This window comes from Aplysia californica, unplaced genomic scaffold (assembly GCF_000002075.1).
Source record: "Aplysia californica isolate F4 #8 unplaced genomic scaffold, AplCal3.0 scaffold00796, whole genome shotgun sequence".
Lineage (NCBI taxonomy): Eukaryota > Metazoa > Mollusca > Gastropoda > Aplysiida > Aplysiidae > Aplysia > Aplysia californica.
Genome location: NW_004798066.1, coordinates 236763 through 255898, shown reverse-complemented (window position 1 = coordinate 255898; position 19136 = coordinate 236763). Strand labels below are relative to the sequence as shown.

General features: G+C 41.8%; 2 protein-coding genes across 2 annotated transcripts in view; one reads left to right on the top strand and one right to left on the bottom strand.

Moving 5' to 3' along the window:
- Positions 1 to 12986, bottom strand: part of LOC101852280 (mucin-19) — a 59384-nt gene extending 46398 nt beyond the window's left edge. The window contains exon 1 of the mRNA XM_005109608.3: positions 11978 to 12986. The gene's annotated coding sequence lies outside the window, so the exon portion shown is untranslated. The remainder of the gene's footprint in view (positions 1 to 11977) is intronic.
- A 5573-nt stretch (positions 12987 to 18559) lies between these two features.
- Positions 18560 to 19136, top strand: part of LOC101851897 — a 29771-nt gene continuing 29194 nt past the window's right edge. The window contains exon 1 of the mRNA XM_005109606.3: positions 18560 to 18658. The gene's annotated coding sequence lies outside the window, so the exon portion shown is untranslated. The remainder of the gene's footprint in view (positions 18659 to 19136) is intronic.

The window sequence follows — 19136 nt, the reverse complement described above, 5'->3', positions numbered from 1 at the left end:
CTCTCTCTCTCCCCCCCCTCTCTCTCCCTCTCTCTCTCCATCCCTCTCTCCATCCCTTTCACTCTCCCTCTCTCCATCTCTCTCTATCTCCCCCTCTCTCTCACACACACGTACACATAAAACACGATAACGATCATAAGTAGAGTCTAAGCAGTGTAGTACTATCGACTCCCTCAAGCGAGGTGGCCACGGATCTACATGCAGCCTAGCCACACACGCACTCTATAAAGGAAATCAATAGTCAGCTGACACGAACTGGCGCTCAACGCAGGAAGGGTTAAGAAAAAAGAAAAAGGAACGTATCAACACGAAGGCAATCTCCATTTTCAGCCAATGAAAAGAAAACCCACGCGCAATGCCGCCCAGAAATAGAGATGACGCACCGAGTCCTTCATCACGGCATAGCGGTTTGCACAACATTGTAATGCCTCTCTCAACTTGCCCCGCACCAACGCTCCGCAACCAGCTTGACTAACGCAGGCAGGTCGCAAATCTCTCCAAGCCCAAAAAGACGGAAATCAATAACAGAAACTCAATAAATATTGGAAAATTAGTGGTCATACAAAAACGTAACGGACAGAAGATCCTATGCGAACGCAAGAAGAAAATAGCCAAATGTGGGGCCAGGTTGTTGAGGAATGTTATTGTCACTTTGTTGTTACTCTTATTCTATTAACTTCTATCCAACTATTTTCTTATGAGAATTGACACAGTTCCATTCAAACTTCATCGACCGAGTATACATCCGATCAATTCACCTCTTGTCCTTTTTCCTAAGCTCATCCATGCACACATGACGATGAATTATTCCATGGCCTTGAAAGAGAGCATAGAACACAAAATGTTAATCAAATCTTGTATTTCTCATCACACACACACACACACACACACACACACACACACACACACACACACACACACACACACACGCGCGCACACACACAACGGAATCGATCAAATAGGAGGTGGGCTACTTCCACCGCGTCTGTTAGGGCTAACACGGGCGAACGGGGGATTCAGCATCCCAGAAGAAAGTAGAAAGACTAAGACACTAAATTTATACAACTCTCAGATTTAAGGAAAGTTCGATTCCCGGAATGGAATCATCCATTCAACCAGACCTAGCAATGTCAGTACAGCTTGCGGCACTGTCCGTGACAACCAGTGCTATACGCAGCGTAAGCGACAGAGCTGTTCTATTCATAGCCTGGGGCGGTAAATATACTCGCGTTAGGTCTGTATTGTTCAAATGTAGGTGAACGAAACCAAGTTGTTAGTGTACTCAGAGGTTCCAAATTTTTAAAAAGGAGGGGGGGGGGGCACATTTACCAGATATTATTCTTTTTAAGGGGGGGGGGGGGGGGGGGCCCATTTCCCGAATAATAATAGATGCAGTTCACATACATTTTTTTTTTGGGGGGGGGGGGTGCGAAAGAGTACTTGTAAATATTATTACACATGCTTATTACGAGGAATATTATAATATAAATCAATTACAAACAGGGACAACATTTTAAAATTGTTATTTGCAAGTTTTTTTCATACAGATTCAAAACAGGGCCTGGTTATAGGCTACTTGCTGGATATCTTTTTGCTCCGACTTTTCTCAGGCGAAAAATTAATAACCACAATTTCCTAAAAAGAATAGGGACTTATTTGGAACCTCAGAGTAAACCCCTCAATTTGACAGACTGTTTAGGAAGGACGTAAGAGCGAAAAGAATTAGAGAAAAGTGGAAAAAGAAGAATAAAAAGGAATAAATAAAGAAATAAAGAGAGAGAGAGAGAGAGGGGGGGGGGGGGGGAGAGAGTAATAACAACGATGACGACAATAACATCAGGAGCTAGAGCAGCAGCAACAGCAACATAATCAATTTGGAGAGGGGGGAGGGGAGAAAACAACAATAACGATTATCAGCAGCAATAACAACATTAAAATTCTTGATAATTTTGGCATGTCTAACACAAGTAGATCCAGCTTCATAAATTATTCAACAATAACAATGAAAAAGACGAGGAAAAGAAAACGATAGAGAGAGAAAAATGGAGAGAGAAAGAAAGAACAAGGGCAATTTATATACAACTCATCATACATGTGTCAAGAAATCTAGATCTAGATCTAGATCTAAAATCATCATAGCATGCATTGTTTTCTAGATCTTGACTCGGAGGTGAGCACTGAATTAGATTTAGATAGATCTAAACCAAAGAAACTACAATGTATCTCCAGACACGAGGAAGCCTAGTTTTAAAACGTAGATTTACAATAGATCTAGATCTAATCTAGAATCTACAGCTAAATCAAATTAAAACACATGTTGCGGCACTCCTGTACAATCTGTCCCCGTCGTTTCATGCAAGAAAAATTCTGAAATTAGGCAAACTGAGCCCAAAAGTGTGAAATTATGCGATTCTGTTAATTTTAACAAAGAATGATAGAGGGAAATAATCAGAAATTATGCAAAAAATGATCAAATTTTGCTAAATTATGCGGGGTTCATAATACGCCGGGGACAGTACAATTGAGGTCCCGTTTGTTTACATGACACCCACAAACACAAGTCAAAAACAATAATAAATGTATGCTTGCCGGCACTGAAGAGAGATCAACCAGCATGAAGACAGAGTAGCTCTGAAAAGCGCGCTCGCACGCACGCACGCACGAGCACGCGCGCACTCTCTCTCTCTCTCTCTCTCACACACACACACACACACACACACACACACACACACACACGCGCGCGCGCGCGCGCACACGCACACACACACACACACACACACACACACACACACACACACACACACACACCCATCAGGCCCAGTTCATGTCACAAACCTGTCGCCAGAGAAGTCATAAGAACGACACAGCCTTCCAACGGAGTGACTTTCGTACCGTAGCATTGTCACAGCGGCACAATGAGTCATGGATAATCTAAAGCGTGTTGTGTTTCCAACAGGACTAACAACGTTGCCTTATATTTAATATCGGGGACTTTGAACCTTAAAAAAAACAACATCCGCATAAAAATGAGCGAAGTAGGATTTCTTGACTTGGAGATTTAAAAAAAGGGGGGGGGGGGGGGGATTGTTTTTCCACATTTGATATTTAAAGTTAATAATAATAATAATAATAATAATAATAATAATAATAATAATAATAAAAACATAAAACTGATTATTTTAAAAAGCATTAATAAGGTGAATCTTATATATATATATACATAACTCTGTTCAGCATGCTCCAAGCTCTATCTATATAATTGTTATTACCCCAGCTGACCCTAAAATACTCAGAAACATTCTCGGCTTCCCTGGAAGTATACATAGCAAACTGCGATTACACGTGCTAAAACACTAACAACCTGACAAAATCATTTGCTGTCTACAGCCGGGTATCCATTCTCATCTGGGTGAAGTGAGGAAACTATTTTTCGAGTGCCTTTTCCAAGGACACAGCATGAGGCTCACGCCGGGATTCAAACCCATGACTTTACGGTTGAGAGTCCGAGAGCCTCCACTAGACCACGGGCGCAACAAAATTTTACACGAACCTATTCTCTTCCATCACGTCTGTCTTTTCTCCTTGAGCACACACACACACACACACACACACACACACACACACACACACACACACACACACACACACACACACACACACACACACACAGAGAAACTCGGATTCAACGAAAACTCGGATTCAATGAAAGAAGATGCATTCCCTGTTTTCTTTACTCATTAGAATCAATAGAAAAAACTCGGATTCAACCAACACATGCAAGAGCAAACTCGGATTCAACATAGTTGTTTGTAGGGTAAACAGTCACTGCTGATGTGGCTTCGCTCATTTCTTCTCCTGAACAAAAATCTTTTATCTGTTTCTGGAAACCATCCACGGCACCTGCATCGTGAACGATTGTTCACTTAGCCTATGATTTATTTTATATGCGATCAATCAGCGTCCTTCTTTCATACCAACACACCTGTTCCTGGTACACGCATGTGTTTTAGTGTGTGTCGGGGTCGAACGGGCGGCAAGCCGTGTGACGGTGTGTGCATGTGTCTTAGGGAAAGGGGGCCCAAGCGGTCCGGGTGTGGAACTTCAGTAAAGATACAAACGCCTCATTTATTTTTCCCTTCCGTCTACCGATTAATATTTAAATGGTACCCTAGCTTTGACATACACCTACAACTACTATAGTGAGCTGGTATGTGGAATCAAACATTGCTGTACGCTAGACTCTAGGTAGAGTTCAGTGCATTTTCCTGGAATATTCCAGCATGTCTTCAGTATCGTATAGCATTAAAAAAACGAAAATGCCTCTCTTCAGATACCAAAATACTTTTAATTGAAGAAGTTGAAAAGGGGCAAAAAAGCAGATATTTCTGGGTAGCCTACAAATAACGAAAACTGGGATTCAACAAAATTGAAGGTCTGGCCCGAAGACTTCGATGAATCCGAGTTCCACTGTATACAGTCACGGATAGCTCGAACTCGTCGGGATAGGCCTCGGTGGTTCGAGGGATCCTTAGTTCGAGGGATACACGTGAACAGTGTTACAATGGCATCGGCTGTGTCAGAGAATCGAGGGAAGCAAAAAAGATTGGGTCAGAACGGAGATTTTCACAAATTTTTCAGCCATTTTCCTAGATCAGATAGGTCAGATCTATGCCTGTGAACTTGAATTTGAAATTTGAGAGAATTTGAAATTGACAGACAAGGAATAAGAAAACACGATGAGCAACACTTTCGAGTTCGGCCGGTAATGAGCCTACCGGTACCAAGACAGTAAGACTGCTCGGGTCAGTGTGAGCGGTCTTTAGTCTGCACCAATCAAAGCCGTTACAAATTTTTCAAAACATAAACAGTTAGACAAGATAAGTATATCGCAACAGTAATCAACAACGCAATGACGAAATAATGAGGCAGTACCCCGCCTCTCGCATCAAGCGCGCAGTCCTTTGCAAAGAGGCCTGGGGCACCCATTCGTGTGATGCACAACCCTTCCTCTCACCCGCTCCACACAAGCCTAGCTAGGTCTAGGACCTAGGCAGGCGCACAGGGCACGCATGTCGAGCAGCGCACTAAAAAAGCACAGCTAGCTGCTTCTATGGAAGGGAGGGGGGGGAGAGAGGGAAGAGGATATATCGGCTGTGATAGGGTGCTTCAGTATTGTTTCGTTTTAACACGATCCGTAACTTATAATTACTTTTGATAGCTATTGAAAAACTCGGACACTTGAAAAGTATGGTGTCAGAGGACAAATGTCAGAGCCCTATATACCAACAGCAGAAGCTCAGTAAGAACGAAGGAAGGCAATACAGACTGGTTCAAAGTAAGATCTGGAGTGCGACAGGGATGCGTTCTATCTCCCCTTCTGTTTATAATACATATGGACACAATAACGCAAGACGCAAACCAAAGCCGAGAAAACAAAATGAATTTGTGTTCGCAGACGACCAATGTCTTATAAATTCATCATGACCAACAAAGCCTCCAAAATCACACTACCGAACTCAACAACAGCTGTGAGAAATTCAACACGAAAATAAGCACATCAAAACAGAAGTATGAAAGTGAGCTGAAACCATAATCCCCTGAACATCCATGTCAATAGTAAACAACTGATACAGGTGAAGGATTTCAAATATCTTTGCAGCACTTTTTCTGAAAATGGGTCCATAGACAGAGAAATAGAAATGCAAACTCAAAAAGCCAACACTGTCACCTACCAGCTCGCACCCCTCCTATCTCATCCAAACATCTCCATGGACACAAAGAGACAGCTTATAATTACCTCAATATTCGTACCAACATTGTTATCAGTGCCAGACCTAGACTTTAAGGAAAACCCATAAAAGAAAAATCACCGCATGCGATATGAAATGTCTCCGCAAAACCCTTAACAACACAAGACGAGACAGGCAGAGAAATGAAGAAGAGCAGCTATCGGCACTGAGTCCTGCCTGCGTTACGGTACATAGAAAGACAGAGGATAAAATGGTTTGGCCACCTTTTACGCATATGTCACCTGACCAGCCAGCCTCGAGAGCCTACAACACCAAGCACTCAGGCTATAAAGGAAGAGGAAGGCCACGCAAAAGGTGGATCGAGGGTGTCAAGGAAACCCTAAAAAAACATAACATCACAACTGAAAGAGCTGCGGAGCTGGCCTATCATAGAAAACTGCATCTCCCCTCGAAGCTTAACGTTAAGCAACAGAGGATGAAAAAGTAAAAGTAAAGTAGAAAAACTCGGAAATAATTTAGGAAATGAAAACATCTAGTTTCACTTTGTCAAAGCGTGGGTTTGGGGAAAAACAAGTGAATTAGTTCTTGCAGTCTTGCATCAACAAAACGACGTACTACAAGCAGACTCAGTATAAATTTCGTAACTCAAACAAAAATTGGAATATTGCTTTCAAATAAAAGGCTGCGCATTTAGAAATTTACGGATTATGCTCTTGGCCTGTATATATGATAAGATAGCTATGCTGATTTGCTTTCATATGTTTGGTTAATGTAATGTTTTCCTTCAAAATTTTCAAAAAAATTTTTTCTCATCACCATCACCATTTCAAACCCTTCTTATCTTATGTACACTCAAAAGATGCAATAAATTCCCTGAGTAGAAGAGAACAAGTCACAATCTTTCGCCTGCGAACACAACACACCACTAAATTCCTACCTTAATAGGATCCGCAAGGATACCCCACCCGACTGCCCGTTGTGCGACTGCCAGGATGAAACAGTACCACACCACCTCTTTAACTGCCCTGCACTTTGCCACCTGCGTAGCACCTACCTACCTGCCTCCCCAGACATTGGAAATACTCTATACAGCGACAAAGCACAGCTGATTAAAACCTGTAAATTCTTTGCCATATCGACAGACCGAAGGGATAGAACCCAAATGGCTGCTGGATCGGAAAAGTAAAAGTAAAGTAAGTTCTAATGCGTACTTATGTTCAAAATTAATCCTTGTTTTATATTGGGTTGTATTCCTCATTCATTTTCCTTCAATTTGATATATCATATGTTACGTTTGGAGTGACGGTTATGTTTCTATGAAGTTATTTTGTACACCACCTGATTAGCCAAAGCGAGCCAGGGGTTAATTATGTACAGACCCCCAAAAAAACTGCGTCCAAAAAGAGTTAAGGTCACCCTTTTAAAAACTATGTTCAGTGTAGGTTCATGGCTGCACAGGAACCCCCAAAGTATAGGCCTACCTAACTAACTGACTGGTAACACTTTTAGTTTCGTTTTAATAGAGGTTATACGGTGCTCGCAACGGCATAAGGTCATATGAGCGCCAATGGTAACACTTTGTATCATAGATTTTTTCACAAGACGCTTTTTTAACACACTGGCTACCTGTGCCGCTTATAAAGTGGTCACAGTACCGTTTCCACCGACTACCTTTGCCGCAGCCCCAGCTGTTTTAGAAGTTCAGAAGGTTTGTTTCATGCTATTAATGCAGCATATACGGTGTGGGTGCTGTTTTTAGAAACTGCAAGCACTTCCGCACCAAAACAGATCAAAGGCCCAACATTCCCTCTTCTTCAAAGAGGTTTAATAATGGTAGTACTGGAGGTCGCAGCTGTGACATCACCCAAAAAAACCCACTATAGTGTGGGCCTACCAGCTCGCTTTGTCGCCATTTTGGAGAGGATCAGAAACAGCGCTGCCACACTGCGCATCTCTCGCAACACCTAGGTCTTCATAGAGATTGAAGCTCAGTTCACTTTTATTTTTGGCTACTTTTAGTTTTAGTAAGAATTTTACGGCACTTACAACACAATAAGGTCATATAAGTGATGAAGATTAGAGGTGTTACAAGAGAGTAACAAACCCAAAATAGAACAAAGGGAGATAAGGACAACAGATGTTTGATAGGAAAGAAGGAGCAAACCACACCAGAACACCTGCCAACCACCCTCTTGGCTACTTTATTCTCTCATCTCAACAACATCGACAGTGGTTCTTTGCCATTCAGCCAGCCTTGAAGGTGAGCTAGAGTTGCTTGCTGCTGAAGCTTCTAGCAGCTTTTCAGTCAAATAATTACAGATTCCAGAGGGCCGATACGAACGCCTTGCTGTGGTCAGCGGTGCTAAATCTAGACATACTGTTTGAGCGACACACAGCAAAAGATTTCATTCAGTAAAATTAGATGTTTTCTTATTTTATCAGAGTTCCACTGTATTTTTCTAGACTCACATGGAGCATGTGGAAACGTTCTAGACAGCCGGGAGATGAAATCTACAAGTTTACACTGAAACATGGGGCAGGTAAAGAAGTGGAAGCAACCGAAGCTCCACCCAAATTTTGGTCCACCCACCCGCTTGAGTCTGGATGAGACCCAGTCGCTGTCATCAGTTAAACTTAATGTGGGGGTTAGTTGTAGATCAACAGTCATCACTGTCACAAAAATTCAACTAGATCTAGAGTAACTCTAATCCAAGAGTGGTGGTACTGGTAGAATGAAAAACTAGGAATAATATATAGTATGGTAATTCCTTTTCAAAAAATCTAGTGTATCAAAATAAGTATTCTTTTACTTTTTCAGTGAGTTACGTTTGAAATTTTCTTGAAAATACTTGATTCGCAGAGGCTATGTTCACAACATCATGAACGTAGTTTGCAGGCTCCGTTCGCGGAGCCCTGAAAGAAAGTAGTTTGCAATTTGAAGAAAGATCTTGCTCACTTCACCCCCTACCCTTTTTCTTTTTGCTTCTTCTTTTTTTCACCCCCTTCCACCCCTCTTCCTGCCTTGGCCTTCTTCCAATCTCCCTTGAAGTCTAGCGTTGCCGGGTCCGCACACGCATTAAATCTGCAGATTACCCCCTTCAAGTTTTGGTGGTGCGTGAGCGTTATAATTTATTTATTCTTTAAAATTTTGTTTCGGGGGTTTGCATTTATACTTTAAAACATGTGGTGTGCGTCTGGCAAGCACCATTTTCCTTCTCTATCCTGAAGCCGAGTCAATTGGATAACACACCCACACACATGACACGGCACTGGCAGTCACCTTTTATCTGTGTCAGAAGCAGTCGAACTAATCAAGCAGGCCTTTTGATATGCACGTTGATGAAAAGGATGTGATCCATGAGGCTTGAGAGATTTTCACGAGGGAAAAAATCTTAAGTCTGGAAAGACTGGAATATGAACCCTGGGATGGCTCTCAAGAATAATGAATCAGTTATTTTATAAATTTGGTTTGTCAACTTTATTTTATTTTTTATATTGGCTCAACCAACACCCTTCCTCCCTCCAAGTGGACTGCTGTTACATTGAAACCTTACAGTTAATCAAAAACCGTTAGCGTTCAATCATAGTCATAGTAATTCTGTGTGTGACTGTGAATGTGCGTGCAAGTTAAATGTTTACATGCGAAAGTTTTTACTATATACTAGATTTAGATCTATAAAATTAGGAGATTATTGACTGATGTTCGTCAGACATTCAACAAAAAAACCCGACCCTTTTTATTAAGTTTATATAGGAAGGGTTTTTAAACCCCATAAGATTGAAAACCAAAGGAAGAAGGAACTTTTAAAGTTTTTAAGTTGTCCTGAAAAGTGGAGCCCTGAAGTCATGTTCCGTGTGCTGAGCGAGTGAGGCCTTGTCGACCTCGACAGTTTTGCTGTGCCCACCTTCGCCCTCCATAAATTCCGTTGCATTGAAACACCACTGCATTATAATATTTTTCACGCGAGTATTCCTGTGCTGTTTCCTCATTCACTTGGAGTTCGAGAGACCATAGCGTTTCAGTCGTACCTCTATGACAATGGCGGATGATTCCGTAACCGGTCATTTCGTCACAAACTTCTCTTGTCCTCCAAAATGTTTATTCTTTATGCTAGTAGACATTTGGAGCATCAGCCTAAAACTATCTTTAAGCTTTTTTAAACTGTTCCATAGCTGAACAATAGTTTTTGAAATAAGGCAAAAAAACAATGTGTGGTAAAGAGTTACTAAGGCTTTTTTTGAAAGTAAGGGTCTAGCTTTTAGCAAAATTGCAGTACGCCTACCGTACATTTCTATCTATTTACAGCTAGCTATCTTATTTTTTTAAACAAAACTTTCTAATAAATTATATAATATAATAAATGATCTCGCCAATCACACCTTTCATCAATAAATATAATTTTTAAAACTTTGTTGATCTGTCTCGATAGATTTCAATATTGTCAATAGTCCTACATATTTAACATAATTAATGAACAGTGCAGCTGATCAGGTAGGCACGAAGACTCGCACAGCCACCCCCCCCCCCCCCCCCATCTGTCCCTCCACACACACCCCCAACCTTCCCTCAAAAATATATCGTGATTTGCAATGCCAAGACAATGAATGTTTGATGTTCACAAGTGTGCTATAAAATGATCGTCTCCATTCAACTTTGTGGATTTGGGGTGTGGCGAGATGACTGGCGAGATGACTGACGAGATGACCGACGTCTTGACTGCGCCGGTGTGACGAAAAGACCGTGTGATAAAATGACTGGATCTGGTATTCGATGATTTAGGGTGCCCTGAACGAGGCATACAAACTACGTTCGCAGTTGATTTCAGAGTTTTAGCGGCTTCATTATATGTGTGTAATCTGCAGCAAACAAAAGGTCTACTGAGTTATGACCCCCGAAGCAGTGCGCAGCACCTGTGTGTGGGTGTGAAAGTAAAAATTTACCAATCAACTTCAACTACTCTAGATCTTGTTCTAGATCTAGAGTAGATCTAGATCTAAACAATAAAGGCCTACAATACATAGCCTAGGCCTAGACCTAGGTCTTGTTTTAGTCATAATCTTCGTGAATCCCAGTTGCAGAGGCAGTACGTGGTTCTCACATGGGCACTTTTTCAGTAGTTCCCACCCCGCAATTGTTATTTGCTGGTTTTGGCCCCAAGAGTAGGTTTCAGGGGGGCTTGCCCCCCTCTGACCTAATTATAAAAATACGGTGGGGGGTTGCAGGGGGCATGCCATAATTTGATGTTTTGCAGTTAGTTGTTAGATCTAGGTTTGATTGGTTTGATATCTTAGCTCGCCGTGATCAAACGTATAGACCTAGAGATCTAGATCTAGACTAGATGTAGATCTAGATCTAGTCTCAAATAAGGGAGGTGGGAACTACCGAAAAACCACCCTCACCTGTGTAGGGTAGGGACCGCGGGTAGGCATTGATCTATCTAGAGTCTAGATCTAGTCATCTAGAGATAGAAATAAGAAAGATCATTATAATATCTTGATACTAGAAATCTATCTAGATCTAGAAATCTCTAGATATTAGATCTGCAGATCTAATCCACATTTCTATTATTTTCTAGCCTGCTTGATAAAGTTTAAAGTTTAAAAAAAAAGCAAGTGGCTATTCTCCGGCGTCGCGCTGGTCAATAGATTTTTGGGCTCAGTTTGCATCATTTCAAAATTTTTCTTGCATAAAGGCATAAACGACAGGGACAGATAATTCTGAATTGGAGAAATTGAGGCAGTTTGTGTCTGATAACATATCGTCAGTATCAAAGGAAGTGGCACGAAGTGGTGAAGTTACATTACAGGAGAATTTTTCCAAAAACAAACAGATGAGAGAGGTTGCAAATCTGCACCGACTAATAGAATCTAATTCATTATTAGATCTAATAGATCGGCGGTGTGACGCCGGAGAATAGCTTCCGATCTATTGACCGGCGCGACCCAGAGAATAGCCACTACCCCACTTGCTTAAAAAAATCCTTTAACTTCTTATTTATTTGTTGTCAATTGTCAACAAATTTGACATTGACATTGGCCCTAGGCCCTAGGAGACTAGACTCTAGATTCTTGATCTAGATTCTTTTAATAGGCCTACAGATCTAGATTTAGATCTAACATATCGTCTAGATCTAGAAAATCTACTGTAAACAGACTAAATTTTCTAGGCCTTGTGTTTTCAAACCAACAAGTGTCAAAAATAGAGGTCAGTGGTTGGATGAACTTACCGTACGTGTGCTAGCAGACGAACTTGCTGCCATAGATCTTGCTACATCGTTTTTGCTCAACAGGTGTGCTTCGAGAGTTCTCTTTAGTCCACAGGAAATGTTCTGATAAATAGTATATCAATTTCTCAAGGGTCATGGTGCTGGCATATTGTCGAAAACACTGGGTTCACCACCTATCCACGGCCGACTTTTTTTTTTATTTTTCTTTTCTTGCTCTTTTCCATTGCCCTGAAGGCCTACTCGACTTCCTATGACGATGAGATCATCATTCCAATTTTTGCAACATGAAATCACCAGCAACCAATGAAAACCCAGAAACGGAAGAAACTCGGATGTGAAGCTCTTGCGTGCAGAAGGATGATCTGGTGTGCTACTAGGCAGAGAGGGTTTGCAGTAGCCTAACAGAGAGGTGTCACTCCTGGCGTCGCTCCATAACAACAGTGCCTTTTTTCGCATATCGCCCGGCGCGGGGCGCGAAAACCTTTACGCGCGGTAATCGCTGCCACGGTGATGCTCATAAATGCTGTTATGGCTTGAGAAAATGTAGTGCCGCTTGTACATGCATTTAGCTCCACTAGGTTAATAGGCCTTTAACAAAGAAAGAGGTCTGTGAATCGCATATTTTAGGCAACTCCCCTGCCCTCCCTCAGCCGTAAGCTATAAAAGTTGTTTTTTACCTAGGTTATCTTACTTACTTAACTTTTTCCGTCCTCTTGTACCTCTAGGGCGTCGAGGAGAGAAAGAGGTTCCTCTTTCTAGCAAGTTTGAAGGCCTGGCTGGGTTGGATACTGTATGTTCTCAGGGTATCCTTCACACCCTGGATCAAGGTCATTCTTGGTCTTCCGCCCTGTACCCTATACTTTCTCGTAGTAGGCTTTACTGGCAAGCTGGTTAGGTGCCATACGTGTGAGATGTCCAAACCACCTGATCGTTTGCCTTCGATCCCACCATTTCTTGTTTCTGACCATCCCGTCTGGTTTTGTTGACGTATCTCCTTAGACATTTTATATCCAGACTTTTGGTCAGGGTCCATGCCTGGCACTGGTAGGTCCAAGTGGGGATCAAGATAGAGTTAATGAGCTTGGCTTTGGTCTTCATGGGAATGCTATGATGTTTGAGGAGTGGGGCTAGCGTAGCTGACGCTGTTAGCCTTTTGTACTCTCGTCTCAACTTCTCTGTTGAGACGTCTGTCTTCCGAAAAGATGCTACCACGATACTTGAACTCACTGACTTGTTTCAACGGATTTCCGTCGGTGGTGATGTTAAGGTTGCCAGGTGTTCAGCTGATTTTTTTCATCGCCTCCGTTTTGCTTTTACGGATCTTCATGTTGAGCTTTTCACATTGTGTATTCAGCCTGTTTGTGTGTTCTTGAAGTTGCTCTTCTTTCTCATATTATGCCAAACTTTGATCGTCCGCAAACAGCATCTCATTCAGGTCTACCGGGTTGGGGTTTGCAATTTTTTACATGTATTAAAAATAGTGCCTCTCAAAGTCCAACCCTTCGTCCTCGTCGGGGGAGGTGGAAACAGGACAAAGTAGAGGATAGCTGGGTATAGGTGAAGTACGGTGTGACTTTATGTCACTGAGGAGCCGTGAAGGCCGACCCGGGTCACCCCGGAACGTTGCTGGCTAAAGGGGCTCTGGTGAAACTGTGACTGGCCTAGCAAGCCGACGGCAGATAACTACTGCTACGAAACAATCAAAGGGGAAAACACGGACAGATTCAAACAGAAAACGACCAGGAAAAGTAAACGGACAGCGAGCTAGAACAACCATTAAAATAAGCACTTGGAATGTCAGCGGACTTGGAGACAAAGAACCAGAAATATTGTATTTCATGGAAAGAAAGAAAATAACAATCTTGGGCTTGTCAGACATAAGAAAGGGGGGCAACAGCAATGGAGAAATTATACTAAACCTATGCGCTGAGCACGACATGATGGTTACGAACACATTTTTCCAACATGGACAAAGCCAAATCAAGACCTGGTACAAATGGAGTGACCTGAACCATGCATCACAAATTGATTTCATCCTGATGCGCAGAAAACAAAGACATACAGCCAAAGATTCGAGAGCGGTTCCAAACTACATCATCGACACGGACCACAGACCTGCGATACTTACTCTCACAACCAACAACGTAAAGCAAACAAAGAAGAACAGTGGAAAAACCACGACAAACCTACGAAAATTGGAAGAACCAGATTTCAAGAAAGCAGTCGAGGATGACATTACCAAGGAGTACTATAAACTGTCACCTCAGATCAAGGACATAGAAGACGAATGGCAAATATTCAAAAAATCCCTGTCAGAAATACTGAAAAACAGTTGTGGCACCAAACGAATAGGCGGAAACAAAGGCAGAACAACATGCTGGTGGAATGATGAAACCAAAGAAGCAATTAGAATGAAAAAGAAGAAATTCAAGAAATGGCAGAAGTCAACGACCGAAGAAGACTATAAAGAATACAGGAAAGCGAGAAGAAAGACCAAAAGAATCGTCAAAACTGCTAAAGAAAATGCATGGATAATATATGGTAAGAAACTTACCAAAATCTGCAAGGAGAGCCAAAGAGAATTTTTATAAACGTGCGAAGAGCATGCGGATAAGGAAAGACCCATACAACCCGACATGCATTATAAACGACAAAGAGGGAAACGCCATTCTCGGCAAAATGCAATTAAGAAAAGAAGGGAAAATTACTTCCAAAAACTGCTCAACCTAGACGTTTGCCACGGACAACAAGTAGAGTTCCAACCATCATATGGAGATCAAACAGAACCACCAATACTTCCCAGTGAAATAGAAAAGGCACTCAAGACTAGTCCCAAGAACAAAGCCCCAGGACCAGATGACATCACAGCGGAAGCCATAAGAGCTTGTGGAAACACCGGTATACTGTGGCTGAGGCGAATTTTCAACAGAGCCTGGGAACAAAGAAAATACACAGAAGACTGGCAGAAAGCCATAGTGGTACCATTATGGGAAAAAAGGGCAACAAACGCGACTGCACAACATATAGAGGCATCTCATTGTTAATCCACTCCGGAAGAATGTATGCAAAGATACTAGAGCAGCGCATTAGACCTATTGTAGAGAGAAATCTGAGCAAAGCTCACTTTGGATTCCGAAAGGGAAGAAGATGCACGGATGCCGTATACGCATTACGACAGATATGCAAGAAAACAATCAAACACAAAAAAGAATCCAACATCGTCTTTATAGACCAGGAGAAGGCTTTTGAGAGAGTAAAACATGCAAAACTCTGGAAGACTCTCGAAAAGTATAGTTTCAGAGGACAAATGTTATTTTGTTTATTTTTTTATTTTTGGTAAGTGTTTTACGGCGCTCGCAACTGCATAAGGTCATATGAGCGCGTGGGACATTCCTAATATTTTAAGTTGGTAGGAAATTTTGAATTTTGCCCGGGTGACGACCGAAGCCTACTCTTATCGATTTTAGACCCCCAAGGGATCTTTAACGTGCGCAACTTGCACACGGGCCCTCCGAGATTTTTCGCCCTTGTCCGAGAAGGCTAGGTGTAGATCTTGCCTACCAGAAGATCAGGGGTGTGGCAGAAAGACAGCAGTAAGGAGGAGCCAAGAAGTAGCAGTAGAAAGGCTGCAGAAAGAGTCAGCTAGGAGCCCAGAAGAGGGGGCAAAGGAGGTGAGGGGGTGGGGGCAGAAAGTGGAAACGAAAGCAGACAACAGAACATTGCTAGAGAGCAGGAAAGGAGGTGAAAGGAGACAATTTTAGAGAAGAAATGTTTTCGGTCGCTACCCGGATTCGAACCCAGGACCTTTGAATGAGAGGCCAACACCTTAACCTCTAGGCCACGAGAGCCCCCGGACAAATGTTAGATAATGTCAGAGCTCTATACACCAACAGCAGAAGCTCAATGAGAACGAAGGAAGGCAATACAGACTGGTTAAAAGTAAGATCTGGAGTACGACAGGGACGCGTTTTATCTCCCCTCCTGTTTATAATAAATATGGACACAATAACGCAAGAAGCAAACCAAAGCCCAGAAAGCCTACATGAATTTCTATTCGCAGACGACCAATTTCTTATTCATCATGACCAAGAAAGCCTCCAAAATCACTCTACCGAACTCAACAACACCTGTGAGAAATTCAACATGAAAATAAGCACATCAAAAACAGAAGTTATGAAAGTGACCCGAAACCATAGATCTAGTCCCCTGAACATCCATGTCAATAGTAAACATCTGAAACAGGTGAAGGGGTTTAAATATCTTGGCAGCACTTTTTCTGAAAACGGGTCCATAGACAGAGAAAGAGAAATGCGAACTAAAAAAGCCAACGCAGTCACCTACCAGCTCTCACCCCTCCTATCTCATCCAAACATCTCCATGGACACAAAGAGACAACTTATCACCTCAATATTCATAATATCAACATTATATTACCAGTGCCAGACCTGGACGTTAAGCAAAACCCATGAAAGCAAAATCACCGCATGCGAAATGAAATGTTTCCGAAAAACCCTTAACATCACAGGACGAGACAGGCAGAGAAATGAAGAAGTAAGAGCAGCTATCGGCACCGAGTCCTGCCTGCGTTACATGCATAGAAAGATAGAGGATAAATTAATAGTTTGGCCACCTGTTACGCATGTCACCTGACCAGCCAGCCTCGAGAGCCTACAACACCAAGCACTCAGGCTATAAAGGAAGAGGAAGGCCACGCAAAAGGTGGATCGAGGGTCTCAAGGAAACCTTAAGGGGGGGGGGGGGGGGGGGGGGGGCTACACCTGGAGGCTATCTCGCTTATTACTGGACCGAGTTTTACCAAATTTCACACATATAACAAGCATAGTAAGAAGTCTAAAAATCCGCAATCAAATTTGAGAAAAAAGTTTCGTTTCCATGGATACGCCGCCATATTGGATTTTATTGACATGTCTTACGTAATGAATACCGCACTTATCGCTCATGGAAATTAATTGTTTTTTTGCATGCGTGTTCACAAACATTAGATCTAAAAATTTGTTTGTTGTTTTTTTCCTAATCGAATTAGAACATTTTTAATGAATTTTTTCCTGAGGTAGCATTCAAGTTTGCGAAAAATCCGTGAAAATTCACACTCCAGACACCACCAACAAAAATCTATTCCATATATCAAAAATTCAACAGACAAATTTTTAGTATTACCTCTTTTCTTCATTCTGTGAAAATGTCATGAAGATTGGATGAAAAATGGTGGAGTTATTCAAAAAAGTATAGAGAAAAGTTGCATTTTGAAACGGCCGATAAAGAAAAAGAAAATACTGACTTTATGAGGAAATGGCGGTTACAAACATGCCCGGAATAGGAAAAAATACGGTTTTTGGGGGTTCTTGTGCCATGAAATAGTTGTAGGAGAGGCTGGGGAAGCTAAAAATGCCTACAACTCAAATTCTCCCCTCGACGCGTAAGGGGAACAGAGGATGAAAAAAAGGAAAAGTTAGTATTAAAAATAGTAGCGGTGATAACACATATACCCTCGTCTCACTCCAGAAGACACGATCTAAGTTATTGACGCATACATTATTAGCTTGTCAATGATCGACGAAAATGCCTTGAACAATGGACGCAGATTGTTTTGTTTACTGCGCTTTACACCACGATCAGCTGGTGACCCAGATACGCGTATTCGGGCGAAGTGACAGCTCTCTTGTATTACTGTAAAACGCTCTGGTCTTGGCCTCGATCAAGGCGAGCCCGGACCATAGATTTTATTTTACACTACTAGTACTACTAGGCACCTATGGCCCGGACAAAATAAAGCGAAAGTAGGTTTGGCGAATATTAGCGATTTAGCGGAAAGTAGTGATGGGCCGATATCACAATTTAGGTATCGATGTCGATACCTAGTACTTTTTCAAGGTATCAATATTGATACCTCGATACCTAATGCTATTAGTAACATACGCCGGGGGTAATAAGTAAAGACAAAAATACAACTATACTACTTTTCCAAGAATTTAGGTAATCGTGTCTAGACAAGTTGTGACTATTTAGCTGAGACTCAAACAAAAATTATTTGTAAAAGAGAGAGAGAGAGAGAGAGAGAGAGAGAGAGAGAGAGAGAGAGAGAGAGAGAGAGAGAGAGAGAGAGAGAGAGAGAGAAATAAATATCCAAATATGAGAATAAAAACAAAAATTAAGTGAAGTATGGGAGGAAAGTCAACTTTGCAGAAAATATTAGTATTGGAAAATAAAAACAGAAGAGTTCTAAAAAGGCAATTCAATTTACCAGATTTTTAGCAACTTTAAATTAAACCAATGAGGATAAATCAGGGTTGTCAGTGAAGATTTTGCAAAATCACTAGATACATTTCATGAAAAACTTCTCTTTTTGTTAAAAGATCACTAGTTTAATTTAAAACGCTTGCCCCCAACGAAAACTTATCAGTTTTGATCAACAAAAAATTCCCAAGGCCCAAGTCACTTGCTTTGGCAGCCGTGGGATAAATAACACCAATGATAGTTAGAGCAGGTATCAGTACCAATTCCGATTCCTATAGGTATCTAAGTATCGAGTACCAGGTATCGATACCTGCCCATCAGCGTCACTCACTAGCGGGAAGTGCGGAGAGCGGATGAGCCATGAATGAGCTGTTGACATTTTTACTGTTACTACTGTGACGTTCAAGAACAAGTCTGGCGAGAGAGGTTTAGGCCTAGATTTCTCTAGAATCTACTTACTTTGTGTCCCCTATCTGAATTACTGAAATATTTCTAGATCTATATTCTAGATCTAGATATCTAGATCTAGAATCTAGAGGTTTTTTCTTCAGAACATTTATAGCCAGCACTGTATTTTCAATCGTAGTGTCTACGTACTCGGTAACCGGGCACCTAGATTCTAGCCTCAGTGTCTACACGTACACGGTAACCCGCAACCGGGCACGTAGTCTCAGTGTCATGTACACGGTAACCGGGCATGTAGCCTCAATATCTACGTACACGGTAACTGGCAACGAGGCATGTAGTCTCAGTGTCACCAGAGACTATATAATTAAATACTCTCTGGTGTCACGTACACTGTAACCAGGCAGCTCAGAACTCCACGTTCAGTTTCTGCAATCCGGTGTTGCCATCATCCCCACCCCTCCCCCAAATGTACCTTTTAAAAAAAATCAATAATCTC